This window comes from Neofelis nebulosa, chromosome 1 (assembly GCF_028018385.1).
Source record: "Neofelis nebulosa isolate mNeoNeb1 chromosome 1, mNeoNeb1.pri, whole genome shotgun sequence".
NCBI lineage: Eukaryota > Metazoa > Chordata > Mammalia > Carnivora > Felidae > Neofelis > Neofelis nebulosa.
This window is the reverse complement of record NC_080782.1, coordinates 178,176,013-178,189,309: the sequence shown is the minus strand read 5'-3', so window position 1 is coordinate 178,189,309 and position 13,297 is coordinate 178,176,013. Positions and strand designations below refer to the sequence as shown.

The following is a 13,297-nucleotide window of genomic DNA, read 5'->3' as shown; positions in this document are numbered from 1 at the left end:
CTGGATATAGGAGATTTGCAATGTCTTTGACAATCAACAATAGTGAAATAAGGGGAAAGCAGGTGTTTTCTAAATGGCCAAGGTGTGTGTGTGTGTGTGTGTGTGTGTGTGTGTGTGTGTGTGCGCGCCTATGTGCACATACATGTGTGCTATATGTAGTGATACACAACTAAACCACATCTTTCTACCACTTTTGACGTAAGGCTTCCTCTCTGGGAAGTGAGCACACTTTTTCTTTTTAAAGTTTGTTTGTTTGTTTGTTTGTTTGTTTGTTTGTTTGTTTGTTTATTTGAGGAGGGAAGAGGGGCAGAGAGAGAAGTATAGATTGCATTTCAAACAGGCTCTGCTGTCAGCGTGGAGCCCAACGTGGGGCTCAAACCCATGAACTGTGAGATCATGATCTGAGTGGAAACCAAGAGTTGATGCTTAACTCACTCACTGAGCCACCCAGGCCTGAAGTAAGCATCCTTTTCCTAAACAGGTCAACTTAGCCTTGGCTAAATGCAAAAGCATGTACATATTAAAGCAGCCAAACATCAGAGGACTATTCATAAAAATAAACATTATTAACGCTGAAAAATATTTAGATCTGAGTTTAGGTAAGTGAGAAAACAAAAATACAGTAAGCCCTTCAAGTCATATCAAGTAGGGGCAAATTGATGGCTTAAGTAAAATGCATGTTGACAGTTTTCCATAAGAATTTGATTTTCCCAAACTGATGCCTGCCAAGATATTTTCCTTTGCCAGTTTATAATTTGGCAAGTAGTTTTGCTTATGTTTTTGTTGTACTGTGCACTTAGTGTGTTCTCATGGGTCAGTCTTGTGAGAACTGATTATTTAGTGAATTTACGTGGGGAAGTGAGTAAGAATGTTCCTTGGAGGTAATTGAGTTTTCTGGATGAAAGACAGCCTTTTTAGGCTCAGGATTATGGGACACTGTGACTGTTGTAGACTTCACATTTCTCCCTAACCCAAGTTTTATAGCCCTTCTGGGTAACTCTTTTGCCACCGAAGAAGCAAGGTAGTTCTTGGCTATAACGAATATCCAAATTTTTTTCCGCAAAGCCAAATAACTTAAAAAAAAAAAAAAAAAAAAAAAACCAAGAAAACAAAACAAAACGGGAATGGAAATGGCAAAGAGTAGGAGATGGAAGAACAGCAAATCAGATTATGATTTCCATTCCTTTGAGGATTTTAAATTCATGTTTTGAAAGTTCTCAGCTGATGCTGCTTCTGATTTATATAGTATTAGAGAAGAATTGCTTCCTGGGAAGCCTTTAATCAAGAGTTAGAACCGCTCAGTTGAAAGAACCCATAATTTCAAATTACTAAACATATGCTTCCCCCCATATCCTCTGGACGTAAAAGAGTAGTTTCTAAACAAAGATGCAACTTACTCTTCGTTCATGATAACTTTAACATACATGCACGTTTTATAATATGATCTATTGACCTATAACATGAGTATAATATGATCTAATAAACATATTCTTTATTGTACCTTTTCCCACTCCCATTCAAGGGGATACAAGATTTGCTTTCCTATTTTAGTATAATGTTTGAATTAATCAGTGTTATCTCTGATGTGTACTTTCTCTTTTCAGATCTAAAAGGTCTTAGAGTATGGAATGAGTTTTGATATGTTTGTAACTGAACGAGGATTTCCAGAAGCCTCTGGACACCCCATTAGCCTTGTTCCAGAAGAGATGTTACCTGTCCCTTTATCAGTTTGACTGTCCCTTATCCATTGTCAACTGAAGACCCAGTCTGATCTGGTGGGACAATTTAAATTTAGCCATTTAAATTTGAGAATGACCAAAGGTCCCATTAATAGGTATCAGGCTACATTTGTTTGTTTTGTTGTTGTTGTTGTTTTCTTTTGTTTTGTTTACCACAAATCACTTATACTTCTAAACAGGTAAAGATTGCATTCATATGCAAATTATAGAAAACCTAGTAAACCCTGGCTTAGAAGAAATTGGACCTTTTATTTTTCTTCCCTAACAATGTATCAGATTGTTTCCAGTCCCAGGCATATGTTTTGTGGCTCTAAGATGGCTGGTGGCTATGCCTGTAATTTTCTTGGTTTTTATTTCATGGATATAGTATGACTGCCAAAGCATCTTCCAACCCAGTTGAATTCCTAGAAGTATAAAGAAAGTGGAAAACATTGTGGGAAAGGGAGAAGGAAGAAGCAATACCTGTATCAGGAAAACAAACACTTTCCCTCAAATTCTTAGCAAACTTTGACTTAAACCTCATTAGCCAGGATAGTGTCATGTGGCCACTATTAGGCAAATGGGAAAGCAGATTTTTAGCTTCCATAGTTAAACAAACAAACAAAAAAAAAGGCCAAGGGAAAAGGATTAAAAACAATCTTAAGTAAGCGCAACTGTAGAATCTGCCACAGACCAACCTGGAGTTTGTACTTTTGGGGCAGAATGAAACATAGAGCCAAAGGAAACCTTCTTAACATGACAGCTAGCTTGGTAAGAACTCTTCCATCATAACCAAGGAGGCTTATTCAAGGATAAACACATGTCTGCGTAGGGATTCAGGGAAGAATGATGAGTTTTCTCACAAATCCAAAACTAGATGAACTTTAAGATGATGGTATTTCTTTACTTGTTCCATCTTAAGCCCCATCTTATTACCCCCAAATTGCAAACAAAACCTGGAGCTATCTTGAATTACCTACTCATAGAAACATCCTTATTTTATGAGGAATTCATTATTTTATGTTTCTTTAGGCTCATAAACTGAGGAGTTTTCATGTGTGGACATATTATACCTAACATTGTCCTGTGGTAGAAAAGATTTCTTCGTATAATAATGAGCCTCCTAATATTGGGTCATTGCCAATATCCCAACCAAACCAAGAACCAGGATTGATATGGTAGAAATTCTTATTTCAAGTGGAGGGTGTATCTCTGAAGTTCATCAAAAACAGTATGAAAAATAAAGAAAACCTAGAAAAAGTATAATTTTAAACATAGTTTCAGATCCATCTTCTGAAGATAGACCTGAGAAATTTTGGTGCTGCTGTGTGCATATTAGTTCAAATGTGCAACTTCTGTTCATTAAAGACATACTCGGAGCAATACTGAGAATTCTAGTAATCTGTCTTGCATCAAAGAAATCCCACAGTGAGATCTGCTCAGCATATATTTTCCTGGCATGGTGTGGTGAGATTCACTTTAATTACTTCACTATGATATCACATTTCTTCAGCTATGATATCACTGGGAAAAAACAGAACATATCTTTTCATAGTACCCAAGTTTTTTGCTACATCCTGCAAATGCCACGTTACCACTTTTCTGTGGATGAGCCCTGGGGCTGACAGAAACTGTGTTTTGTAGTGTTCATGGTTCAGGAAAGAACTACTTGCCCTGTCTCTAACCCCCTCCCACCCTGGCCCTATTCCTCCACATTGGCTAACCCTAGCTACTCAGTAATGTATGGATCTCCTTCAACAACTTCCAGCTCCACAGTGCATAGTTCTAGTACCCCTGAGAGAGCAAGAAGGAGCATATATGTTGACATAGTTCCAGGATGGGCTAACGAGCGATGTTTTTTTTTTTTGTTTTTTTTTTTATTTTTTTTCAACGTTTTTTATTTATTTTTGGGACAGAGAGAGACAGAGCATGAACGGGGAGGGGCAGAGAGAGAGGGAGACACAGAATCGGAAACAGGCTCCAGGCTCCGAGCCATCAGCCCAGAGCCTGACGCGGGGCTCGAACTCACAGACCGCGAGATCGTGACCTGGCTGAAGTCAGACGCTTAACCGACTGCGCCACCCAGGCGCCCCCGAGCGATGTTTTGAGGAAGTTAGGCTGTGTTGAGGGTCAGAGTAGAAAGCTAGAATAGTATCATAAAGGTTGTTTTATTCAAAAACTGTTGGAGGCTGTTTATAAATTATAATGAGAAGCTAATAATATGAGATTTTAATGAAAATGCTAGAAGTTATACATGTACATTAATGTTGGGTTTTGAGGTCCACCAATGGTCAAAAGTGTTGTTAGGATAAATAAACAATAAGTAATGGGGAACAAAATGATTTCAATTATTTGTTCAATTGAAATTCGTGATGTATATTCCCTTTATGGACCTGATTTTCAAGTGGAATTTGCAAAAAAAAAAAAAAACAAAACAAAACACAACAACACAGTGTTTATACTGGCAGAATTAATTATGAGTAAGTGTTGTGGATATATTATCACTTGTTCTTACTGTTACCATAGGAGGGACAATGTTTATTTGGGAAACTTATACATTCCCACCCTTGTTGACTTTGGACTTGGCCTAATTCTTGTTTTGGCCCTGAAAAGTTAGAAGACAAGATATAAACCATGTCTCATCAGCAGGTTTAAATTTTTTTTTAAAATTTATTTGTTATTGAGAGACAGAGACAGAATGTGAGCAGGAGAGGCGCAGAGAGAGAGGGAGATGCAGAATCCGAAGCAGGCTCCAGGCTCTGAGCTATCAGCACAGAGCCTGATGTGGGGCTCGAACTCACAAACTGCAAGATCATGACCTGAGCCAAAGTGGGTCGCCCAACCGACTGAGCCACTAAGGTGCCTCCTCATCAGCAGGTTTAAGAATGTTTGGGTATTTGCAACATGTTTTGGGTTGTTTTTTTTTTCCCTCTCTTATCTCTGTAATACGAATGCTGCATCATAAGCAAGAGCGGCTTATTCATCCTGGGTCTCAACATGAGAAGAGGGTAGAGCAGAGGTGAAATTGTTAATTCACAATAATCAACCTGAAACAATGGTAAGAAATAAGTGAACTACTGAGAAATACATTTTTATTGTTTTAGGTCCCTGGGATTTTAGGGTTATTTGTTATTGCAGCAAAGCTGACTAATGGAACTGTTCACATTTTCTTACTTTAAAACTGGGTACTATTTCCACTGGATTATTTCAAAAAGCCCAGAATAATGGTATACTTTGTCTCTCCTCTTGGTGGATCATATCTCCGTTACCCAGAACAGACACATTTTAGGCTATAACTTAAAGAATACTAAAGGAATACAAAATACAGAGCCTTTTCCTCCGTATGATGAATATACGGTCTTTCTTGAAGTTAAAATTGGTTTGTCTCTTTGGAAGGGCATGGCCTCCATGGGATAAATGAGAGTGATCAAGAAAGCAATGCTAATAACATTCTTTAAAACAAAGATCATCTGCTTTATACTAACACTTTACAGTATGAGAAAGGAGGATATCTATAGAATAGATTATCTGCATAGTTTATTCACTTTCCGGGTATAATAACCCATTATTGACTTTTTGGACTTGAATGTTCTTTTGTGAGCCACATTTTATAATTGCTTATGCTCCTTGGCAGACTATTTGAGCCCCTCATCCCTAAAATCTTTTAAAGTGATTGCTGACTGCAGGGAAACTGATTAGTAAAGCAGAGTTGAATAACTGAAGGTCTCTTGCCACAATGTTTTGCCAGAATAATTCACATAGGTGCTGTGATGTAGACCCTTTGCAACTCCCCTATTTTTCTTTCTCTTCATACTTTTCCAGGGAAGATTCATCATCTCAGGTTACACAGGTGAAACATAGCACAAATTGTTTTTGGGTAGTGTCCCAAATGCAGAAGCCCCAGGTGAAGTTCTATAGGAAATGTGCTTTCCTGGAGAAATGCCAACATTAGGCGTTGGCATCTTATATACAGTTATAATTAAATAATTAGATCCTTGCAGGCAGTATATTTATGAATGAATCTTTGTACTGTTTCAGGGCAGAATGCTGAAAATCAACACGTTTTGCCACTTGAAATTGACACTCTCAACCTGAAATGAATTACTAGAACAGGTTGATTGTGACTGGAGAACATTCTCTTGAAATGAGAATCATATTCAGGCAATATGACCTCCATATGTGGCTGTCATATTAGAGATGACAAATGGGGACATTCCAATGGTGTCCAGATTGCTCAGATCATTTTGTGGTATACACGCTGTGGTACTCACCTTAAAAAAAAACAACCAAAGGAAAAAAACAAAACAAAACAAAACACCAGACCTTTCGAAATTCACAAATTACTGAGCTTTCAAAAAATTCTAATAATGAAGTCAACATGTAACCTTCGTATACACTGTAGAAATATAATACCACCTTTTAGCTTGCCATGAAACTGTGTCTTTTGATTTTTATGAGAATGTTCTTACCACTCGACTGTAAAACTGCACTGATGTTGTGAAGTAGATCAACAAATTGTGCCTAGCATTTGTTCATACGACATTTGGTGATATGCAGTCCCCTGGGGACCAGCACACTCTGTTGAGACATGACCCTTTTGTAAGTTTTCGAATATTCGCAACAGTTAAGGTGGGTTAATTGATGTCTGGCGTTTAAAAGATAGAGATAATAATGAGCAGATGGCTAGATTTATACATCATACTATATATGTATATATTATATTTTACATATAATTATGTATATAATATATAATATTTAAGGAGAATCTATATACATATTGAAAACCCTACCTATTGACAAGAATAAAAATTTGTCAATCTGATTTTTTAATGCCAAAACTGGGTTTTCACAGTCCTTTTGGACTTTTTTCTTTTGAAAATGCATTCCAAATGTAAAGACTGTTGGAATGTTTGAATCTCATTTAAAAAAGGAAACAAATAGCATCAGCTGTCTTTGGATATAAAGTAATAACTTTCTTTCAGTAGCACCTGTAGTCTCTTTCCAAGATACACTTGTCATTTTAGCTTAACAACTCCAACAAGATTCTTTTATTGCCATCTGTGTCTCAAGCAGCAGGCACTTTAGGCTTTATGGTTGGAAACAGGAGTCAAAGTTACAGTTAAAGTTGATTAAAGATGACAACAAATTATAACCCTATACAGAAACCAACCAGTTTTACCTTGAGCATGGACTTTTTAAATAGGAAACCATGGAAGAAGGTGTAAAGTTCATTTAACGTGTATAATAATGTGTGCGAATAACAAGTTAATAATGACCTAAGCTTTATTTCCCTAAGATAATTATTATTCCAAAAATATTTGTATGAGTTAATAGCAAAATAGCATATGTGTTTATCTCAAAATATTCATTTACTCAACCAGTATTTATTTAGCTCCTCTCATGGGACTAAATACTAGATGCTAAGGATTATAGCAGGGGAGAAAAAAGCAAAAAACAAAACAATCTGCCATCATGCTACATTCTAGTAGAGGTGGTGGGGGAATAAATAATAAAGAAACACAAAATTTAAATATATAATTTGTCAGATAATACTAGATACGCAAAGAAGCATAAAGCAAGGATGGGGGCAGGGCGAATTAAAGAGGACAGATGAGTATTTTCAGTTTGGTACTTAGGGAGGGCCCAACTGGAAGGGACACTGAGCTCATTATCTCAGGCTGAGAAGGGCACACGGCACAAAGGCCCTAAGGCTAGAGCATACCTGGAGTATTCCTTGAGCTTTTAGAACACCATTGTGGCTTTGGTAGGTGTTGTAACACGCGGTAGGAAACCAGGACTCTTCTGGAGCCTAGGAAGATCCTCTGGGCTTGTGGATAAAGGAAGTTTCTGAAATTTGCTCCAAGTGAAATGAGAAGTTAAAGCAGAGTTTCATAGATCAGTAATGTTATCTGTCTTGTTTTGAGACTAGATTATGGGGTCAGGGTCAGAGCAGAAGCAGGAAGAGCAGCCAGGAGGCTATCTAAATCATGTAGGGAGGGGAAGAGGGTGGCTTGGACCACAGTGGGGTCATGAAGGTACTGAGAGTAGTCAGAGTCTACATATCTTTGGAATCAGAATAAACAAGGTTTGCTGACAGTTTTGTTTTTGAGTTTGTTTTTGAGTTTTGAGTTTGAGGAGTCAAGGATGATGCCACGTTTGAAGTTGTTGCTCATTTTTTGGATGAAAAAGCTATAATGAATGATCTCTTTCAAAAGGTAAGCATATGTCCTACGAATTCTTAAGCTGGACGGAGTTTGTAGATAGTACTCATGGATTCTGCAATCTGGAATGGGAACATTTCACCTTATTTTTCCTTTTGTTAGAAATTTATCATTTTCTTTAATTATTAATGTAGGTAACAAACAACTATAGAATTAGGAATATCTGTGGCTTTATCACCAATGGAATCCACACATGTATTCATATTGCATTACAATTGATGCAGATATTTCAAAATGTCATTTACATTTATTACTACTTCCCAATGATTATTAGCAATTAGGTCTGCTGCCAGACCTTATTACTTAATGTGTTCATAAGGAAACACATCTATTATAATTAAAAATATCTTGATAACTTCAATCCAACATTGTTTCTTTCAACATTGTTTCTTCAAACATTGTTTCTTTTGTAATACTATGTGTTTTATTTTAGGGACATTTTGTAGACATTATTCTGGGAAGGTTTCCGTGGGCTTCAGGAAAATACCGAAGGGGTCCATGGCACAAAAATGTTAAAACCATTTCCTTTAGACATGTGCAATAGTATATACCATTGGAGAGTATACCAGTGTGCACTCTCAAAGGTAATATGGATAGTAATAAAATGACTGATGATTGTGTTTTATTATGTACCAGGTACATTATTTAATTTATTTCCTATAGCAAACCTGAGGCAGAAGTTATCCCCATTTTTTTGGAGGAAAACTGAGGCTTAAAAAGGATAAGTAACTCCCTCTAGGTCATATATCTGGCAAGTAAAAATTCATACTTAGATCTGTTGATTGAGTGTATGCTCTTAACCACCAAAATCTACTGCTCCCCACCCTAGAAGGATCAAAACTCATGATATAAAACAATCCATAGGAATTCTGTTTCAAGAAGCAGAAGCTGAAACACTCGGTAGCCATTTGTTGGGGATAAGGAATAAAATAAATGCAGCAAAGGAAACATTTTGCTACCGCCAAGAAAATATTTCTTTTCCTTTTTTGTGTGGGGGAGGGCAGTGAAAATAGCATCATTTTTTTTTTTCTGATCCTTTAAATCATGCACTTTCCTTGTTAAGTATTTGCACCATTCTTAAAGATGTAAAAGAAGGAAACGTTCCACTGAAATGCAAGTCTGTGAGCCACCCACCATTAACATTTTGGATACCAACCATCCTCTCATCTGTCTCTTTATATATGTATGTGTCTCTTTATATGTGTATATATGTATTGAGGTCAAATAGTGCATACCTTTTTGAGGATGAATATTAGCCACTCCCTCGTATCCTGCCTTCTGAATTGTATCCCACTCCTCGACCCCACCTGTTGGTAGAGGCATATTATTCACCTAACACATGTCCTCCCCGACCCAGGAAGACCTGGCTCCATTCAGACTGCCTGGTTTGGGTTATAGGTCCACCACTTAGCAGTGATCATTATTCAACCTTGGGCAGCATGCTTAATCCCTCAAGGTCCTTCTTTCCTCATCTGCACAGTGGGGACAACAGTGCTATTCATTTGACTGAGTTATTGCGAGGCTTCAGTGAGCCGTTGCATGAAAACTTTGTGCAAGAGGATGTGGTTGGCGTCCAAAGCTGTGGTTAATGTGTCGCCCTCTGGCAGTCCCATATTGTACCCAAGTCATGGGTAAGTGGTATTTGGTTGACTGGACAGAACCAGCAGGAGAACCTGTAGTCCGCCTTCAACCCCGACATGTTAATAACATTCTCTGCACTTTATTTATAAAGGACAACGTTGTTCCAATTTCACAGTATATTAATATATTGTTGAGTAAATAGGTGATACGAGCCACTTGACATATACAGATTGGTTTTCAGGAAGAAAATAATGCATAACCACATGAAAAATCAATTTCCTAGTGTGGGGATAAAAGACATCCAGTTGGGTGTTTTGGTAAATTGTTTTCAAGTATTTAATTTCTATTTCTCTGACTAGAACTTGTTAAGAAAACCAATCAATATTTTAGGCCATTCCCACCTCTTACCTTTATATTTTTGTGTGCTCCAGGGGTGGCTAGGGGCTGTAGGGACCAATGATTTTTACTAATTGCTGTCAGATTATAGTTGAGTGATTAAACCACCAAAAAGGAAGAGAAAGTAAATGAAACAAGGCATAATTTGTTAGGTAAGATTGTTTCACAGTGTTTTACCATTTTGCTAAGAATTGCAGCACTAGCAGCCATTGGATCAGCTTGAGTATATTATGAGAAAATCATGAAAGGAGATGTTACAGAATTCTAAGGAAAATATTTACTTGCTAACTCAAAGAAGTTCACACCTGTTTTCACTTGATCTGTGAGCCTCACTTAAAACGTGTTTTCCTTACAAATCTGGAAAATGTCAGAGAATGAACTTGGAAGGTAAGTAGATTGGAAACTATTCTATTTGTTAAAATAGGAATGGATATTGTATTCATGGTTTTTTACTGATTATTATATTTTTGGCTCCTATAAGTTCATAGGCAATGAGTTCCTTGAATTTAGCGCTCATTGTTTAATATACTGATTTTTATTCACCCATGAAGTCTCCTCATCGAACATTTAGAGTGAAAGCATATTCATGATTTAATAGACTTCGAGCAAATCTCTTCTCAGCCTCCAAATGTTATATACTGCCTCATACAGTACATTCCATCCCCAGGAGCTTGCTGGCTGAGCTCTCCTTCACTTCAAAGCCATGAGGCTTTTCAGACGTTCAGTTTTCCTGAGTTGAGTATTTCTCAATATATCAGCATCTTCCTGTTCTCAGTGGTACATCGAACTTCTGTCTTCAGAAAACAGGCGTTAACGATTCCTGTGTCCTTGTTGTGAGTGGCAATTGATCACTTTAAGCTATGTCATCCCATCAGCTTGTAAATATGGAATGCATTACTTTTCACTAAATACATTATCCTGTCCATTTCCCCATTGAAGCTTATCTCCTGCATTTCAACCTGTTAGCCTTTTAAAATTGGTCTGCATTTTATTTCCTTTAGACTGAGCTACTTCATTATTTTAAAAATTTTATACCTTCTTTAAATTTGGAAATGACTCTTCTTCTGGTTCATTTTTTAAAATACCAAATAAGGTCATTCATGAGACTTATCACTAAAGGATGTGTGTGTGTGTGTGTGTGCATATATATATATATAGAGAGAGAGAGAGAGTGATTAAATCACAAAAAGGAAGAAAACCAATGTATATACATATATACACATCATATATACACTTATACATATATATACATATATATGTAGTTAAGAGATTAAATAATAAAGAGGAAGAAAAACTAAATGAAACAATGAATATATGTACATATATATTATATATTATATATTTTATATATTATATATATTTATATATATTAACTATATATATGTTTATACTATATATATTTATACTGTATATATTATTACTCTGATTTATCTTAATGTACTATTTCAAACACTGGGAGGCATTTCATAGCTAGCTTAAGACATCACTTGTGTGTCCATGTCCTACCGTGACAGCTTTATTTACAACAGTGATCATTTAGAAACAATTTAAATACCTAATAATAGGTATTACATACATTATGATATTTTCATATTGTATAACAGTCATGCCATTGAAGAACAAAGTTTATGTTTTAAGGAAAGTTAATGGACTAGGAAAACATTCACTGTATGTCATTAAAATAAACAAGCAGATTGTATTTGGGTAAACAGTAGGATTCCAGGATAATTTTTAAGACTCTTTAGGTAGGCAGAGGAATTAAAGGGAATGAAGTATATTAAAATAGGAATCATGGTTAGCAATCAGTGTGGTGAGGTTGTGGGTGACATAGATTCTGTTTTTGTTTTGATTTGTTTTCCTTCTGGATTGTCAACATATATTACTGGTGTAACCAGGAGCAAATATATTAATAAATAAATGGTGGCCCAGAAGCTGACATTTCTTTACTGCATTCTTTCCCCAGAGTAAGGAGTTTAGTGGAATTTAGTCAAATGCAGTCATATTCAGTGAACACTCTGATTAAACACGCAGCCAAAATTCTTTCAGAATTCCACAGCATTTCACTAGAGAACAGGTCAAAGCAAGAGAACAAACGCAGGGGGTGCAAGATTGGGTTGTCGTAGGACTGACGGGAAGAGCAAGAACTGGAAAGGTACAAGGGGTGTGGGGTGGAGAGGGTAAGCATGAGGGCCAGGGCGGGGACCGAGGAGCATGTAGCCACAGAGCCTCGCCTCTGGGCAAGGGCCAAAGGAAAGAATCTCACCTTGGAACACAGCTCAAATTCTGTTTTTGAAAGTATCCTGACCTTAATTGTTCATGATCATTTCCAGTTAAAATGTGGTGAGATCCTACTGCATTCTTTTGCTGGGTGTTTTGTGGTGGACTAATGTTGTAAGTAGACAAGAAAGCATGAAAAATGATTTTAAAGGTTTGTATTGGAAATGCAGTGTGTGGATCTGAACCAAAGGTTACATAGTTGGTTACATACCAGAATGACTTCCAGCTAAAAGAGAAGAAATAAGACCCATTGTTCCTAAACTGATAGAAAAGGCCCATTCTTTTGGCAAAGAGGACCCAGACTTGGAGACGTTTTTGACTTTTGTAATAACTCAAGAACTGATCATTTCTCTCTTAACAAGCCCTTGCCTGGCTTGCCAACAAGTAACAAGGAAGGCTCACTGAACATTTGATTCAAATCCCATCTTGCTCTGCGGTGTTTTAGAAAGTCCTTGTGTTTTATCTATCACCCTTCGCTGTCTGGGGAAAATAATATGCTACTCGTGGGTATATGTTTACAAGTAGAAAACATCATTTTTTTTTCTGAATTCAGAGCACTTGTCAATTTATAATTAGTTCCTGAGAAGTAAATAATGGTATGCTTTACTTTGAATTGGCATGGGTAAATGGTAACAAGAGATCTACCTTTTCTCTTCTTTGGAGTGCCTGTACATGACAATCTTTATCATCACACGAACGCACACATCTGCTGGCCATTTAAAGGAAAAACAAAACACTGTGAAAGGCAAATCTATTCCCCACTCCCCCATAGCCTCACAGTTGCAGAAGGGAAGGTGCTCCAGAATATGACGGAAATTATTTCAGTTGGAATGGTAGTCTCTTCGGATATTTTAACATGATTTTTAGTTTGAAAAGAACCTATAAATTTATAAGCCAACAGCAAAACCCAAAAGTATTTTCGAAAGACAACCTCCCTCTATGAGTAGTGTAGAATTCAGGAATAAGAGAAGAGGATTAAATTATAAATTAGAGGTATGCTTCCTGTCATGCCAAATAATATGACCACATGAAATTGCTTATGAATTCACTAACGGTCATTCATCACATTGATTAATGACCTGAATTAACTTACTAGGATTTAGT

The 13,297-nt window shown here is 36.8% G+C and overlaps 1 protein-coding gene across 2 annotated transcripts in view; it reads left to right on the top strand.

The window, feature by feature from the left end:
* The window catches only part of GPC6 (glypican 6), a 1,126,333-nt gene that overhangs the window by 374,557 nt on the left and 738,479 nt on the right, over positions 1-13,297 (top strand). The window lies entirely within an intron of this gene.